The 13,260-nt window shown below is 41.7% G+C and overlaps 1 long non-coding RNA gene across 1 annotated transcript in view; it reads left to right on the top strand.

Annotated features, from left to right (window-relative positions):
• LOC310833639 overlaps positions 1 to 13,260 on the top strand; it is a 103,685-nt gene that overhangs the window by 21,384 nt on the left and 69,041 nt on the right. The window lies entirely within an intron of this gene.

Below are 13,260 nucleotides of genomic sequence, written 5' to 3'. Positions count from 1 at the left end.
AAAGTTGATGGCAACATGCTGAGGACAACTTTGTGGGTCCCATGCCCATTCAAGAATTGCAGGAATGTTCAAAATGACGGTTTTAAAAACCATTAACGAATTTGCCAGATCCGTTGCTATTCTTTAAATCAGGGATGTGGAACCTCAGGCCTGAGGGGGCGCCAGCTTCCGGAAGCATGGTGACTGCCACGGTGGCAACAGCAAAGGCCGTGGCCACAGTGGTGTTGAGGCAGAGGCCACGGTGGCAACAGAGGGGGGACAGTGTTGGCACTGAGATTAGCCATGCAGGTAGGCCTCAGGTTGCCATGGCCCGAGCCACAGAAGCTAAGGCGGTGAGGGGCAGGGCGGGGTGCATGGTGTAGGGTGTGTGCATCCCAATTTACCCTCCCGAAAAGTTGGAGGGTATGCCGTTACAGTAAGTAGATTGTGACCTCACATCAAAATCTTCTAATCTATGCTGACTCTGACATGGATGTGTTCTTCTCTTTGTGCCAGAGAGTCAGTAATGCAGCTGCTGATAAAAATGGGAGCTTAAACACACAGATTCCTTTTTTTCCCTTCCCAGCAGTCCTGTTGATGTAGACATCTAGTTTGGTCCTTGGAATGGTTCAAATGTTAGATGTGAGAAGCAGAAGCACAAAGAGTCACGTGCTTGCTTGTTTGCTTGCTTCCACTTGCAAATGTGAAGTGAGATTTGTAAGTACCACTTCATATGTTACTGTAGAAACAGGGGAAGCAAAAGTACAAGGCACTCAACCTTTTCTTTCAGTTTCTTGAATCAGCTCTGAGAGAAAAGCAGCAGACAGAAGTAGAAGAGGGCGCAATTTTATGGAAAGTAAGAGTCGGGTCTCTCTCTCCACAACCCCAGTAACTATAGCAGAGGTTTTCATTTGGCTATAGATGCTTGTGTAATATTAGTCAATAGAGCAAGTAAAGCCATCCATTTTCAGAACCTCCATCCAACTGAATGGGGTGTAAAACTGGGAAGCTGGCATAAATTCTTGCCACATTTGAGCTCCATCACCACTTGTTTCATGACCAATTCATTTGGTCTCTCAACTCTGAGGACTCACAGTGGAAACTGCTTCCATTTAAAAAAAAATAAATCATGATTTTTTAAACACACTCATTTCAGCTGTGCATGTCTATCAACATACAAAATGCATTTATAGATGGTGTGTTACTTCAGGGTACAAAATATGTGCTTGCATTGTCTCCCAGGGCTACCAAAATTCTCATGCCCTGGGCGCTCTAGCAGTCTGTTGCCCATCTGCACTGTCTTTTCCCCCTTTATCTTCTATTTCTCAGAAGTGAGTAAGCATCAGTAACTTTTACAAGCAAGGCTTTATAGGCCAAATGTGAAGGGGGGTAAAGTAAAAACAAATGAAAGTCGCAAACAAAAATAAATAAGCTTCATAAAATCATAACCTCCACTAAAATTGTATTAAAAAGGTTTTTAAAAAACCATACACAGAGCACATAGGGCAGGATTCACCTAGGGAGCCCTACAAGCACTTCTGCTTGTACAACAGGGCTTCCTCCCTCTTCCCTCCCAGTGCCCCACAAAATTGGCTTGGAGGGGTGGGAAGAGCACTCACACACCTCCTGCCAAGCAGTGCACAGGGACAGAGCGTGATCATTCCATCTGGAAAGCTGCACATTTGCACAAGTAGAACATTTGTAATAGGGTGACACCCAATTCCATGTTTTATCATATCCTATTATGTTATGTTGGAAACTCAAGCATTTCAGCATTTTCTTAAGAACGTAAGAATAGGCCTGCTAGACTGACCAGTGGCCCATCTAGTCCAGCATCCTGTTCTTTTGGTGGCCAATGAGATGCTTATGTAGGGTTCCCATACGTCCGAAACTTCCCAGACATAGCCAGAATTTGGCCATCAGAAACAGTGTACGGGTAGAAATCGCTGAAATGTCTGGGGAAATCCAGACATATGGCAACGCATGTTGGCAGTGTGGATTTGGGCGCATTCCATTTTTAAAAAGAGCTCAAAAAGCTCTTTTTTAAAGATTTGGCAAAAAAAGCTCAACTTTTGTGTTCAGATTTCCCCTTTTTTCAAATATGGCAACCCTAGCTTATGAGAAGCCCATAAGCAGGACACGCCGCAACAACACATTTTCCATTACTGCAGCTTCCAAAAATTCAGGGTGTTTACATGCTACAGCAGTGGTAGCCAATATGGTGTCCTTCAGACATCATTGGACAGCAACTCCCATCATCCTTGAACATTATCCACGTTTGTTGGGGCTGATGGGAGTTGGAGTTTAGTTTATTTCATGTTTCTGCATGTTTCTGTGTACCGCCCTGAGATCTTATGATGAATGGTGCTATATAAATCTAATAAATAGATAAAATAAATAAATACATTGAGAACAAGTGTAAATTAAATAGCAGGCATCAAAGGCAGTATCCTCATGAGAATAGAACCCTCATGTATGAAAGTCAGTTATACAGTATACTCTTATATATCTTGACTTTAACTCCCCTTCCACTCTTTCCCTGGTTCCCTATCTGATATCTTTTCAAACTGTGTTTTCTTACTCTACTAAATTGTTTTCCATACCATACACTATCCCACTTTGTCATGTCTACTGCTAATTATTTTTTCAGTCTGTTACTTGTTTTTTGTTATAGTATTTTTCCATATAACCTATATATAATGTCCAGTCTTCTTTTAGTTTATCGTCTTTATTTCTTGATCTGTTTGTCATGCTGGCAAGTTCTACATAATCTAATATTTTAAGATGCCATTCTTCTTGTAATGGTACTGTGTCTGTTCTCCACTTTTGTGCTACCAGAGTTTGGGCTGCTGTAGTCACCTCCATCCCTAATGCAGAATGATTTTTTGGGATTTCCATTGTTATTATTCCCAGAAGGAAAGCTTCTGGGTTTTTAGGAAACATTCTCTTAAACATTTTCTTAAGTTCGTTATGAACCATCTCCCACAATCCTTTAATTATTCTGCAAGACCACCATGAATGATAAAATGTGCCAATTGTTTCTTTACTTTTCCAGCATAGGTCACTTTTAGATCTAAACATTTTAGCTAGTTCATTTGGAGTCAAGTACCACCTGTGGATCATTTTTCAACAGTTCTCTTTTAATGTGTAATCTGCTCTTATTAACATGTGAACAATGTCTGTAGCATCCATTATCAGCAGGTGCTGAAATGACCAATTAATGCTTCAGTCTAATAAGAAAAAGTTACCTGGCACTGAAACAAAGTAATTTCAGATATTGAATAGTACTTAATTATCACACCATTTTTGTAAAATGTTCAGTTTGCATTGTGAGATCTTCGGCTTCTCTAACACATTTGTTTTTCACTCTTATGCCAAAGTCAAGACATACGGACATGTGTTTCTTTCTATACTGTTGCCTGTTAGGATATGAACTTGAATAAAAGTGAAAAATCTGATGGGAAAAAGATGATAGAGAAAGTATTGCCAGAAAATGCAGCACAAATAAAATTAAGCTGCCTTGACATGGAATGATAAGGGATTGAATATTAAATATAAGACCTTAGACACACTCCCAAATCAATACTCCCCCCGCCCTGATTTATATTCCATCTTTCCTGGTTTTCCTCTTCACAATTTTATCCTCATAACAGTCCTGTGATGTAGGTCAGGCTATGAGAAGGTGACTGGCCCAGGATCATGAGGTGAGCTTCATGGGTGAGTGGCAATTTGAACATGGATTCACAATTGCCATCTAGTAGATTGTGTTGCTTCCAGATGACCTCCTTATTGAGTATTCATTGTGATTTGTCTGTGTAAAGCTTGCAGAGAGGTTATACAATGTCATGTCAAGCAATGGTTACCCCATACTTTCTTGTGTATTTTCTAGTGTATCACTTTCCTTACGAGAAAAAGCCCATTAGTTTTGGAAGGGGGCTGGTTGTGCAAGAGTTCCAAATCTGGATTAATTGTGTGACCTGAATTTGCTTTTATAGAATCCAATGCATGAAATAGTGGCAGTCTGGGAGCACCCCCAGTTTGTTCTGTCTTGCGATTGCATGGTTTGGTTAATGTGCCAGAAATATTTATTTGCAAAGCTTGCACTTCATCCATAGTGTTATGTACTGAGCTTGGATCCTAGAACAATAGGCAAGTAGGATCCTAGAAGGTAGCATCCTGACTGGTCTGCAGGAGCCACCCAATCTGGCTCCAGGAGGAAGTGAATCAGCAACCTGATTGGCCTGCAGCAGCAGCCCAATCCGGCTCCAGGAGGGGAGTTGAATCAGCTGATCACGTGGGACCCATTGTGTAAATAATGTATATATAGCGAGAGGTTTTTGGGAAGACTCTCTCCCTGTTTGCCATGAGCTGAAATAAAGAGCATGAAATCAACACTCAGCTTCGAGTATATTTCACATAGAGATAAGAGATTCCAAGGAAAGAGCAAGAATGATGAATGAACTTGCTTAGGCACCTTCTTAGAAAAACAAAAAGGCTATGCTTACCACCACGACACTAGTTCTATACAGGTGTTGTTTTAGATGTATCCAATTGATGTGCAATCACTGACATACGGGTCCTTTTGGGCCTGGAAGAGGACAGAATGGAGGCGAAAAGGGAAGTGCCTGTATTCAGGAATACTAAAGCCTCTCTCTTCCAAATTTTCTGTTTATTAAGCATCCCAATTTGCTTGCAGAGAGGCTCGACAATGTGGTACCAAAGCATGGGTTATCCCACACTTTCCACTGCATTTTCCTATGACTTTCCTTATTGCAAAAAGTCTGATCTTTTGAGAAAGTGGGTTTGTTGCATAAGAGCTCCATATCTTTCTTTTCTTTTCTTTTTTGCCAGTATGTTATTAAATCCCATCCCAAAATAATGACTGTCTGGAAGCACCCTAAAGATTAATATTAAATAAGGAGTTATTCCTTGATAGGAGGAACAGGTGGTAAGTCAATTGAAAGCCTCCTACTCTTTCTGCCCCACACCGGAGACCCACAAGTGCTACTAATAGGGTTTTCCTCATAACCTTTATGTTACTCATTTCAATCTACTTCTGTGCCACTGTGGGCACTTTCCATGTATCATTACTTAATTCAAGCACCATAGCCTCCTCTAAGAAATACCTGAACTATTTTATCTGTTCAAGCACTCCTTTGGGTCACCTTGGAATTGCAAAAAACAAGCTGCTGTTTGTTTGTTTGTTCATTTTATTAAATAAACCATAGACTAGTGACTTCAAAGTTACAACTGTCCACTGTTGTTTGCCTCCTCAGCTTCCTATTCATCCTGAATTTTAATTGAAGCATCTATGTTTGTGCCTTCTTTTAATGAGATGCAGTAATCTTCACTATCCTTGTATTCAGATATATTTTTCTCTTTTTGACCATGACCTTTCTTTAACACGGAAGGTCTGAAAGAGGCAAACATTTAGGGTGTTTGTTCTTTTAACCTATTAGCACACCTATACAAGGGTACAAGCTAAATTTAAAGACTTTATTAATTGTGGGTTAATAGTTCTAGCACTTTAAAATAGAGAACAACTACAAAAGAGGTTCCAGGGAAGAACCATGCATCAGATTAATTGCATTCAATTTGCATCCTTTTAATTGTGTTGTAGTCTGTGTGAAACATTTTTATATTCGCTTTTAACAGAGTTATTACTCGGGGGCAACGAAGGTGGTAGTTGCACTGTCCTAGCCTCTTCTGAAAGAGGATGGATATTTATTAAATCAGTTTTTTAAAATGAAAAGAATGAAAAGAAATGCAGGATGGAAAACAGTGCCATGACGATTCCCTTCCAGAGATGATGAATGCACATTTCCTCAGTTCAAGACTACTCAGATATAGATCCATTGGGAGAATTCCATACAAGTACAGGATTTTATAAAATGGTTTGAAAAGGAATAATTTTACAGAAAGGTTCAATTTGATCACATCAAGGAGTGAATTCAAAGGAGATCCCTGGAGGGTCTGACTATCTCATTAGCATCCTCTTCTCCCCAGTTCTCTTTATGGTATATATTACCTGTTGTCAATGGTATTTTATTCCTTGCTGGAGGGAAATGCCTCCATTCTGTCATGCTCTTGTTTGAATTGGAGATGTGCTGAACACCTGCAATCATGAAAAATGGAAGGGAATCCCAAAATGATCTGGGGGGGGGGGGGTGCATGGCTCCTGATCTTCATTGGCTTCACTGCTTTGCCAGCTATGAATGTAAGAAATGCCATGCAAGATCCTTCTAGTTCAGTATTCTTTCTCCAACAGTTCCCAGTAAGATGTGCCTCAGAAACTCTCAATCAATGTGTGGTGGAGAGAGAAGTCTCCTGCTGTTTACCCCCAAGGTGATCTGTGAGCCAAAAGCTGCACTGCATCTGAATATGGGTGTTCTAGTTTAGGTGTCATGGCTAATTGTAGAAAAAGTAAATTTTCCATATTTGTAGCTTTGCGTGCATGCCTAGACGAATTTAGGTGTTCAGCTAACCATGCCAAAAGTTATTAGCCCAAATCGTATTATTCCCAGTTGTTTGTTTCATAATTAATAATCCTTCTGCAAAGAACTGCCCCCCCAATTCCTCTTGGCAGTGTAGAACACCTTTCAAACACCCCTCCCACTTTCTCACTCAGCCTTCTCTTAAAGCAGATGTTAGGCCAAGGAATCTCATTTTGCTGCTATCCTCCAAGCTCAAAGATTTATGCATTGCAACTAAAACACTTTCCACATAAATATAATAAGCTACCAAATATACCGATGACTTTGTATCTTATTCCAATAAAATTATCTCAAGATGTATCGCAATGATGTGGTTTTAATTCTCCTTTAAATGGTCCAGTAACCATGGAGGTGAGGACTAACACGTGGAGAAAGAGGGCTACTAGCCATGATAGTTCTGCTCTACTTGTACAATCAAAGGCAGCAAAGCTTCCAAAATACCCGTGATGCTGAAAACCACAGGAGAGAGTGCTGTCTGCTCATGTCTGCTCCCTGGTTTCCCACAGACATTTGGTTGGCCGCTGTAAGAAAAAGGATGCTAAGCCATTGACCTGATCCAGCAGGCTATTTTCCTTATGTTAAAGGTAAAGGGACCCCTGACCATTAGGTCCAGTCGTGACCAACTCTGGGGTTGCGGCGCTCATCTCGCTTTATTGGCCGAGGGAGCCGGCGTACAGCTTCCAGATCATGTGGCCAGAATGACTAAGCCGCTTCTGGTGAACCAGAGCAAAGCACGGAAACGCCATTTACCTTCCCGCCGGAGCGGTACCTATTTATCTACTTGTACTTTGAGTTGGTTTCAAACTGCTAGGTTTGCAGGAGCAGGGACCGAGCAACGGGAGCTCACCCTGTCGCGGGGATTCGAACCACCGACCTTTTGATTTGCAAGTCCTAGGCTCTGTGGTTTAACCCACAGTGCTACCCGCGCCCCTCATTCCTTATGTAAACCTATCTTAAAAAGAACTAACACCTATAATTGCAACCCCCTTATATCTCCTGAGGCACAGAAGCAATTTCAGTACCATCCTATGCAATAAGGTTTGAATCCACCCTGAAATAAGTTCATGGTGAATCATAGATTTAGCAAATAAGTAAATAAATCAGGTGGAGCTTTTCCCGCTTCCGGAAAGAGTTTGCTGTGGGTAACACAAATCGACTCCCCCTGTAGCTTATGTGCACAAAACCACCTTACCCCAAATATAGAGGGAGGTAGCTGGGCTTACAAGTTTCAAGTTGCACATTTCTAAACACATATTATCCTAAAATATTCATTTTTATTAATTTGGACATTAAACTACAATAAGCATATTCCAAAATTTGGAGAAAGGCAAAATCTGAAGGTTAGTTACACACTTGAGTTCATATGGTGTGGATCAGGTCCATTGGTATCAAAATCCATAGAAATCGTATTTCTCAAGCATTTGTATTCAAAACAGCATAAAAAGAGCTCTTTGGCTGCACTCCTAAGCAAGAGAAGAAATACTGTTGGAAAAAGCATGGCTAACTTCTGAGTATGCAAGCGGTTTATGAGATGGCATGACCTAAGCAGGCAACAGTATCATCCTCTTGTCCATTGTGTACCATCATGCCAAATCACTGCATAATTGAAAACTGAATATAATTGATCTGTACAAAGGTTAAGGAAGTACAAGTCAAAAGTCTGGTATAAGTGTCAAAAAACTGAAGGCAGCAGTTTTGGTATTGGTGAAAGAATACCAATTCTTGTCTGCTTGGGGATATTCTAGATAATCCTCTTCTTATAATTTTGCCATCGATACTGGACTGTAGAAGATTCTTGGAGGAGACTAGGTTTGGAGGGGGAGGAGGAGGAGGAGGAGGAGGAGGGGTATGGCTGTATGCAAATTGCAAACACTACTGCATGTCTGTGTACATGAGGGTAAGAATTATCTCAAGAAATCCCTAAAAGGGGTTATTACATTGTGCTCTAGTGGTGTAAAACATAGTGATTTGTGTATGTGCCTAGCCACGCATTTCCTTTTCACAGTATTTCCCACTGTGCATTCTGCACAGAACAGCTTTGGATACTGTCCAGGCACGGGAAAACTGGCCTTACATATGTTGCTGGACTACAACTGCCGGGGCTGATGGGAACTGGAACACAAGAAGCATTTCAAGGGCTACAGGTTCTCCACCTTTAACATGTGGGTTAAACCACAGAGCCTAGAACTTGCTGATCAGAAGGTCAGCGGTTCGAATCCCCATGATGGGGTGAGCTCCTGTTGTTTGGTCCCAGCTCCTGCCAATCTAGCAGTTCAAAAGCACGTCAAAGTGCAAGTAGATAAATAGGTACCGCTCCAGCGGGAAGGTAAACGGCATTTCTGTGTGCTGCTCTGGCTCGCCAGAAGCAGCTTAGTCATACTGGCCGCATGACCTGGAAGCTGTACACCGGCTCCCTTGGCCAATAAAGCGAGATGAGTGCCGCAACCCCAGTGTCGGCCACAACTGGACCTAATGGTCAGGGGTCCCTTTACCTTTAAGTGTGTGTCTTATCACACATGGCTCCACTTGGTGGATCCCACAAGTCTGAAGTCTGCTAGCCCCTGTCATAGAGATTTTAAAACCAGTGTCCAAAACCACTATAACAGAGCAGTAGAATTTTTTCTCTTGGTTGCTGCCTACTGCACAACAGTGTATTTTGTAGCAGATGATCCTCATAGGTTAACTCCCCTGCACAAGCCATGACAAAGATGTTGACAGGAGAAACAAAACCATAAAGTAAATATTTCCCAGGTAGACAGCCAAGCTCTCTTGATACAATCCTGACCCATAAAAATTAATGGGAGTTTTACTCCCTGTCTTCAATAGGATGCACACGGTATTGTTAGGTTTGTTGAAAAAGTGAAGGTAGCAGTTAGAAGATTAAGCGAAATTGCCTTTTCTCTGCCTCTGATCTCTGGCTCCGTCTTGTATTTGTGTAGGATGTGCCAGAGCTATTGAAAGAAGCAGCCTGTCAAGTGTCATAATGTTAGATGTTTAATTTTCCTAAAAATGAACCTTGAAAATGTCTATAATTACATGTCTCCTCCTTTAGCTTTCCAGCTTTCATGATGGAGTGAGAGACAGACGCCTGGTACTTATGGGTATTGATTATTTAAAGTAATGGGCTGAGACTGATTTAATCTAGCCCTGCTAGGATGGGGCTTCTAAATGGTATTTCTCTTCAGTGTGGAAAGAAATTCAAAGTAGAGCTCTATCCCCTAGGTACCCTGCATGCCGCTGTGTATCCACAATGTCACACAGACTCTGAGCTATTTGTAACCCTTTGCATACAGAACAACAGCCATACCTTTGAAAAAGACTCATTGTTTCCCTAACATCATAATCGAAATCACTTAAGGTGGCATATTTGCAATGGCTTCAGTAGCCACATTCCATCAAAAGTTTTCATTGAAAGTAATGAGATGTTAAGGTTATGGTTCCTAACCCTGTCTATGTGACATTGCACCCTGTTAAATTCAGTAGGACTTACTTCTGAGTAGACATGGTTAGGATTGCCTTGCACACCACTGTTCTTCCACTCATTAAGACATGTTGGCCTCTTTCCAGTGAAAGTTAGTCATGGCTAACATTCCATTAAACATCAATGGCACAAGTTAATTATATCTTAACAGTGCAATCCAACCTCAGTTGTATTACTTCTGGAATCACATCAAGATGCTATCAAGGAGTGAGTAGATGAATTTTCAAAGCTGGGGAACAATTGCCAAAACTGCTTCTTCAAACAAACACCCTTTCCATTTGTTCTTGAGAACTACAGGGAATTCAACAAAAGTATAGCATAAGTAAATAGACATTGGGTATGTAATCTTTATATGGTTTGTAGATTGCACCCTAAAATTCTTAGTATCTTACTACCTGATGTTACAAGGCACTATCAATAGATGTAAGTGTATGAAGCAAGAAAATTATTTCTTAAGGAAGTTCAAATGGACTTACTTTGCTTTCATAATCACAGGCTAAGGCCCCATCAGCACTAAGCGTTTAAAGCTGCCCATTTCTATATTTGTATTAGGAGCTGGTTATGCTTATGGATAAGTACATATGGGTTTGGGTTGCCTTTGCAAATTGTAACAATGAAGCATCTTGCTAGTTTCTATTTGTGCACAGGTGCTTCAGTCTGGAGAAGTAATTTCACTTGCTGTCTGGTGCTTGCTAAGTCCCCCAAATAAGCAAGGCAATATATGTATTTATAGAGTAATTGTGTCTATTGTATTGATGTCTGTGGCACACAATTGTCTCCAGTAAACATCCCCCTGGTAATTCTGTGGATTCTTATCTAAGACATAAGTTCATGTGTATGGATACATGGGCAGATCTGAAAATATTGATCAGATTTTTTTGCTTACCTTAGTTCTTGTAAGGGGTAGGCAACAGACATGGTGATTAAGATCCTTTCTCTACCCTAGTCAGTGCTTTTTGGTGATGGTACTCAACTGCTCAAGATATAAGCAGTGCTATTTCTAGAAAAAGAGGTGCCGGAGCTCACCATAAACTTCTCCCTGGTTCTCTTAGAATGGCAATGGAGCCCACCTGAGAGGTGCCCGAGTTGAGCTCTGGATGAAAAAAGCTCTGGATATGAGTACTTTTATCTCCCCCCCGCCCCCCCGCTGACTATAATATGGACACACAACCCTCTGGCTGCAGAGACACCATACATTTAAACCACATGACTTTCCCTAAATGCTCCTGTGAACGGTTTAAGTTTGCCAGGAATAGTTGTTCTGTGAGGGGAAAACTACCAAGATTGGGGGGGGGGGTGTCAGACAAACTAGCTTTATAATAAGGCAGTTTAGGCTCGCTGACAGGTGAAGAGCAAAGGAAGGGCTTGGCCAGGAAGAGGAAGTGGGCGATGGCATTCTCTCCTGAAGCCACTGGCACACACACCTCAACCCTGTGCCCATCTTTGCTCTGCTGCATTACGTATCTGAATAGCTTGTGGAAGTAGTTCAAAGCGGAGTGAGATTTTAAACCTGTCTACATAGGACTGCCTACACTAGAAAGTTCAAACCTCAGAGGAGAAAATCACTGTGTTATTATTCCTGCCTGTCAGAAATGGTTATGAAAACTCACCCCAGGGACTTCACTTTCACTTCACTCGCTCCCTGCCACAGTGAAGCGGCAGCTGCGGGAAGTGCAAAAAGAGCTTTTCATGTCCCGTCTTGCCTTCACCCCTTATTATGTCTGCCTGCCTGTATCCACAGTGACCTGGGAGTATTGCCTTATTTACTTGGGACTTCTAAAGAGGCATCATTTTCTCCTTTGAAACCCTGCCCTTTTCGAAGGCTGCAGTTAGTGTGTTCTGCCAAGCCAGGTTTGGGAGACTTCTGTACATTCTGGTCCTCATTTGTCTTTGGCCAGATGGACTTTTAACAGTCGCCAGCCATGCACACTCAATTTCAGTGCTAATTAAACAAAGTCTCTCATTTGTTTGCAGTCCTTTCCATTAACATACGCCAGGAAGGCACACTTCTCTAACGCACAGTTTGAACAAGCCGTACCGTTTTTGGAACATTTAAATAAAAATGTGACAAATAATTGCTTCCTTTTTTGCAGTTTGCAGTTTCACGTCAGCAAGATATACTTTCCCAGCTCCGCTACAACTAAATTTAAATGCTACTTTTGTTAAGCGGTATCTAAAGGAAAGGTTTGGCTGTGCACAGCTAAGATACAAGAACAAGATAGAAATGATTGTATTTAATTAGTTGGTTTATACTGGAACTGCCTTGAATGCTCTTTGAAAAGATAAGTTGTTGGGTTCTTGTTTTTGTTTAAAATCTAAATTAAAACAAGATTGTGATATTAGCAGCAGTGTTTCTGCATGAACAGACTTTGTAAAGGTATGCTGGGAGACCTGAATGTACTTTCTCCACTGATTCATGGAGTTGTTACCAGGCCTACCTGGAAATGCATGGGTTTGAATCTGGGACCTTCAACACAGATCCCTGCTTGGAAGGCAGTGGGTTCTCTATCAGAGGTTTTCAAGCAGTGGCGGCATGGCTGCCTATTTGGGATGCTGTCATGATAGCATTTCTGCATTGGTTGGGAGTGGACAATATGGCCTGTACAGTCACCTCCAACTCTTTGGTTCTATGTGAGCAGGACCCAGATATGTAGAGATGTGTCCTAGGCACTGGCGGAGGAAGAAGAGTGAGGGGGGAGCGCACTGCCCACTGCAGCGCAATCCCGGTGGGGTGCCATCGTGGCTGTCTCCAAACCCGCACTGGGTGCCCCGCCCCCAGGACGCACGCCAGCCCCTCCCCGCCTGCTCTCCACCCCCCGGTGCCAGAGCATGAAGCTCCACCACTGGTCCTAGGTCTATAAGCATAATATACAGGAACTGCCTATCAAACAGATATATATTTTAAAAATGCCTATCTTGCTTTGAAAATTGTTTTCTGGTTTTGCTGGTTTTCTCTCTGTGTTCACTGATCATTAACACCGAAAGTGCTGTAATAAACAGGCTATGAAGCGCTGTGTCAATATCAGTGAACCCCCTCCCTCCCCCCAAAAAGTTGAGGGTAAGTGAGAAGTGAAATAAACAGAAGTATCATTTAGTGGCAAGACTGGGTTCTTAAATGCATGGCCACCCTCTGGAGATGTGACTAGAATATTTACAGCAGTGCCTTCAGCAAACATGCTTCCCTAGTGAGCATCATTGATTAAAAATCCACATTTGTAATCTGCATTTAAAGAATTAATCCATATAATCGCATTAGTTAATCTTATAGCTTTCTGCCTTTGCTTCTTTGTGGCTTGTTATTTTATA

This window comes from Podarcis gaigeae, assembly GCF_964106915.1.
Source record: "Podarcis gaigeae genome assembly, chromosome: 1".
NCBI classification, from domain to species: Eukaryota; Metazoa; Chordata; class Lepidosauria; order Squamata; family Lacertidae; genus Podarcis; species Podarcis gaigeae.
Note: the sequence above shows the minus strand (reverse complement) of the source record. Positions and strands in the feature narration are given on the sequence as shown.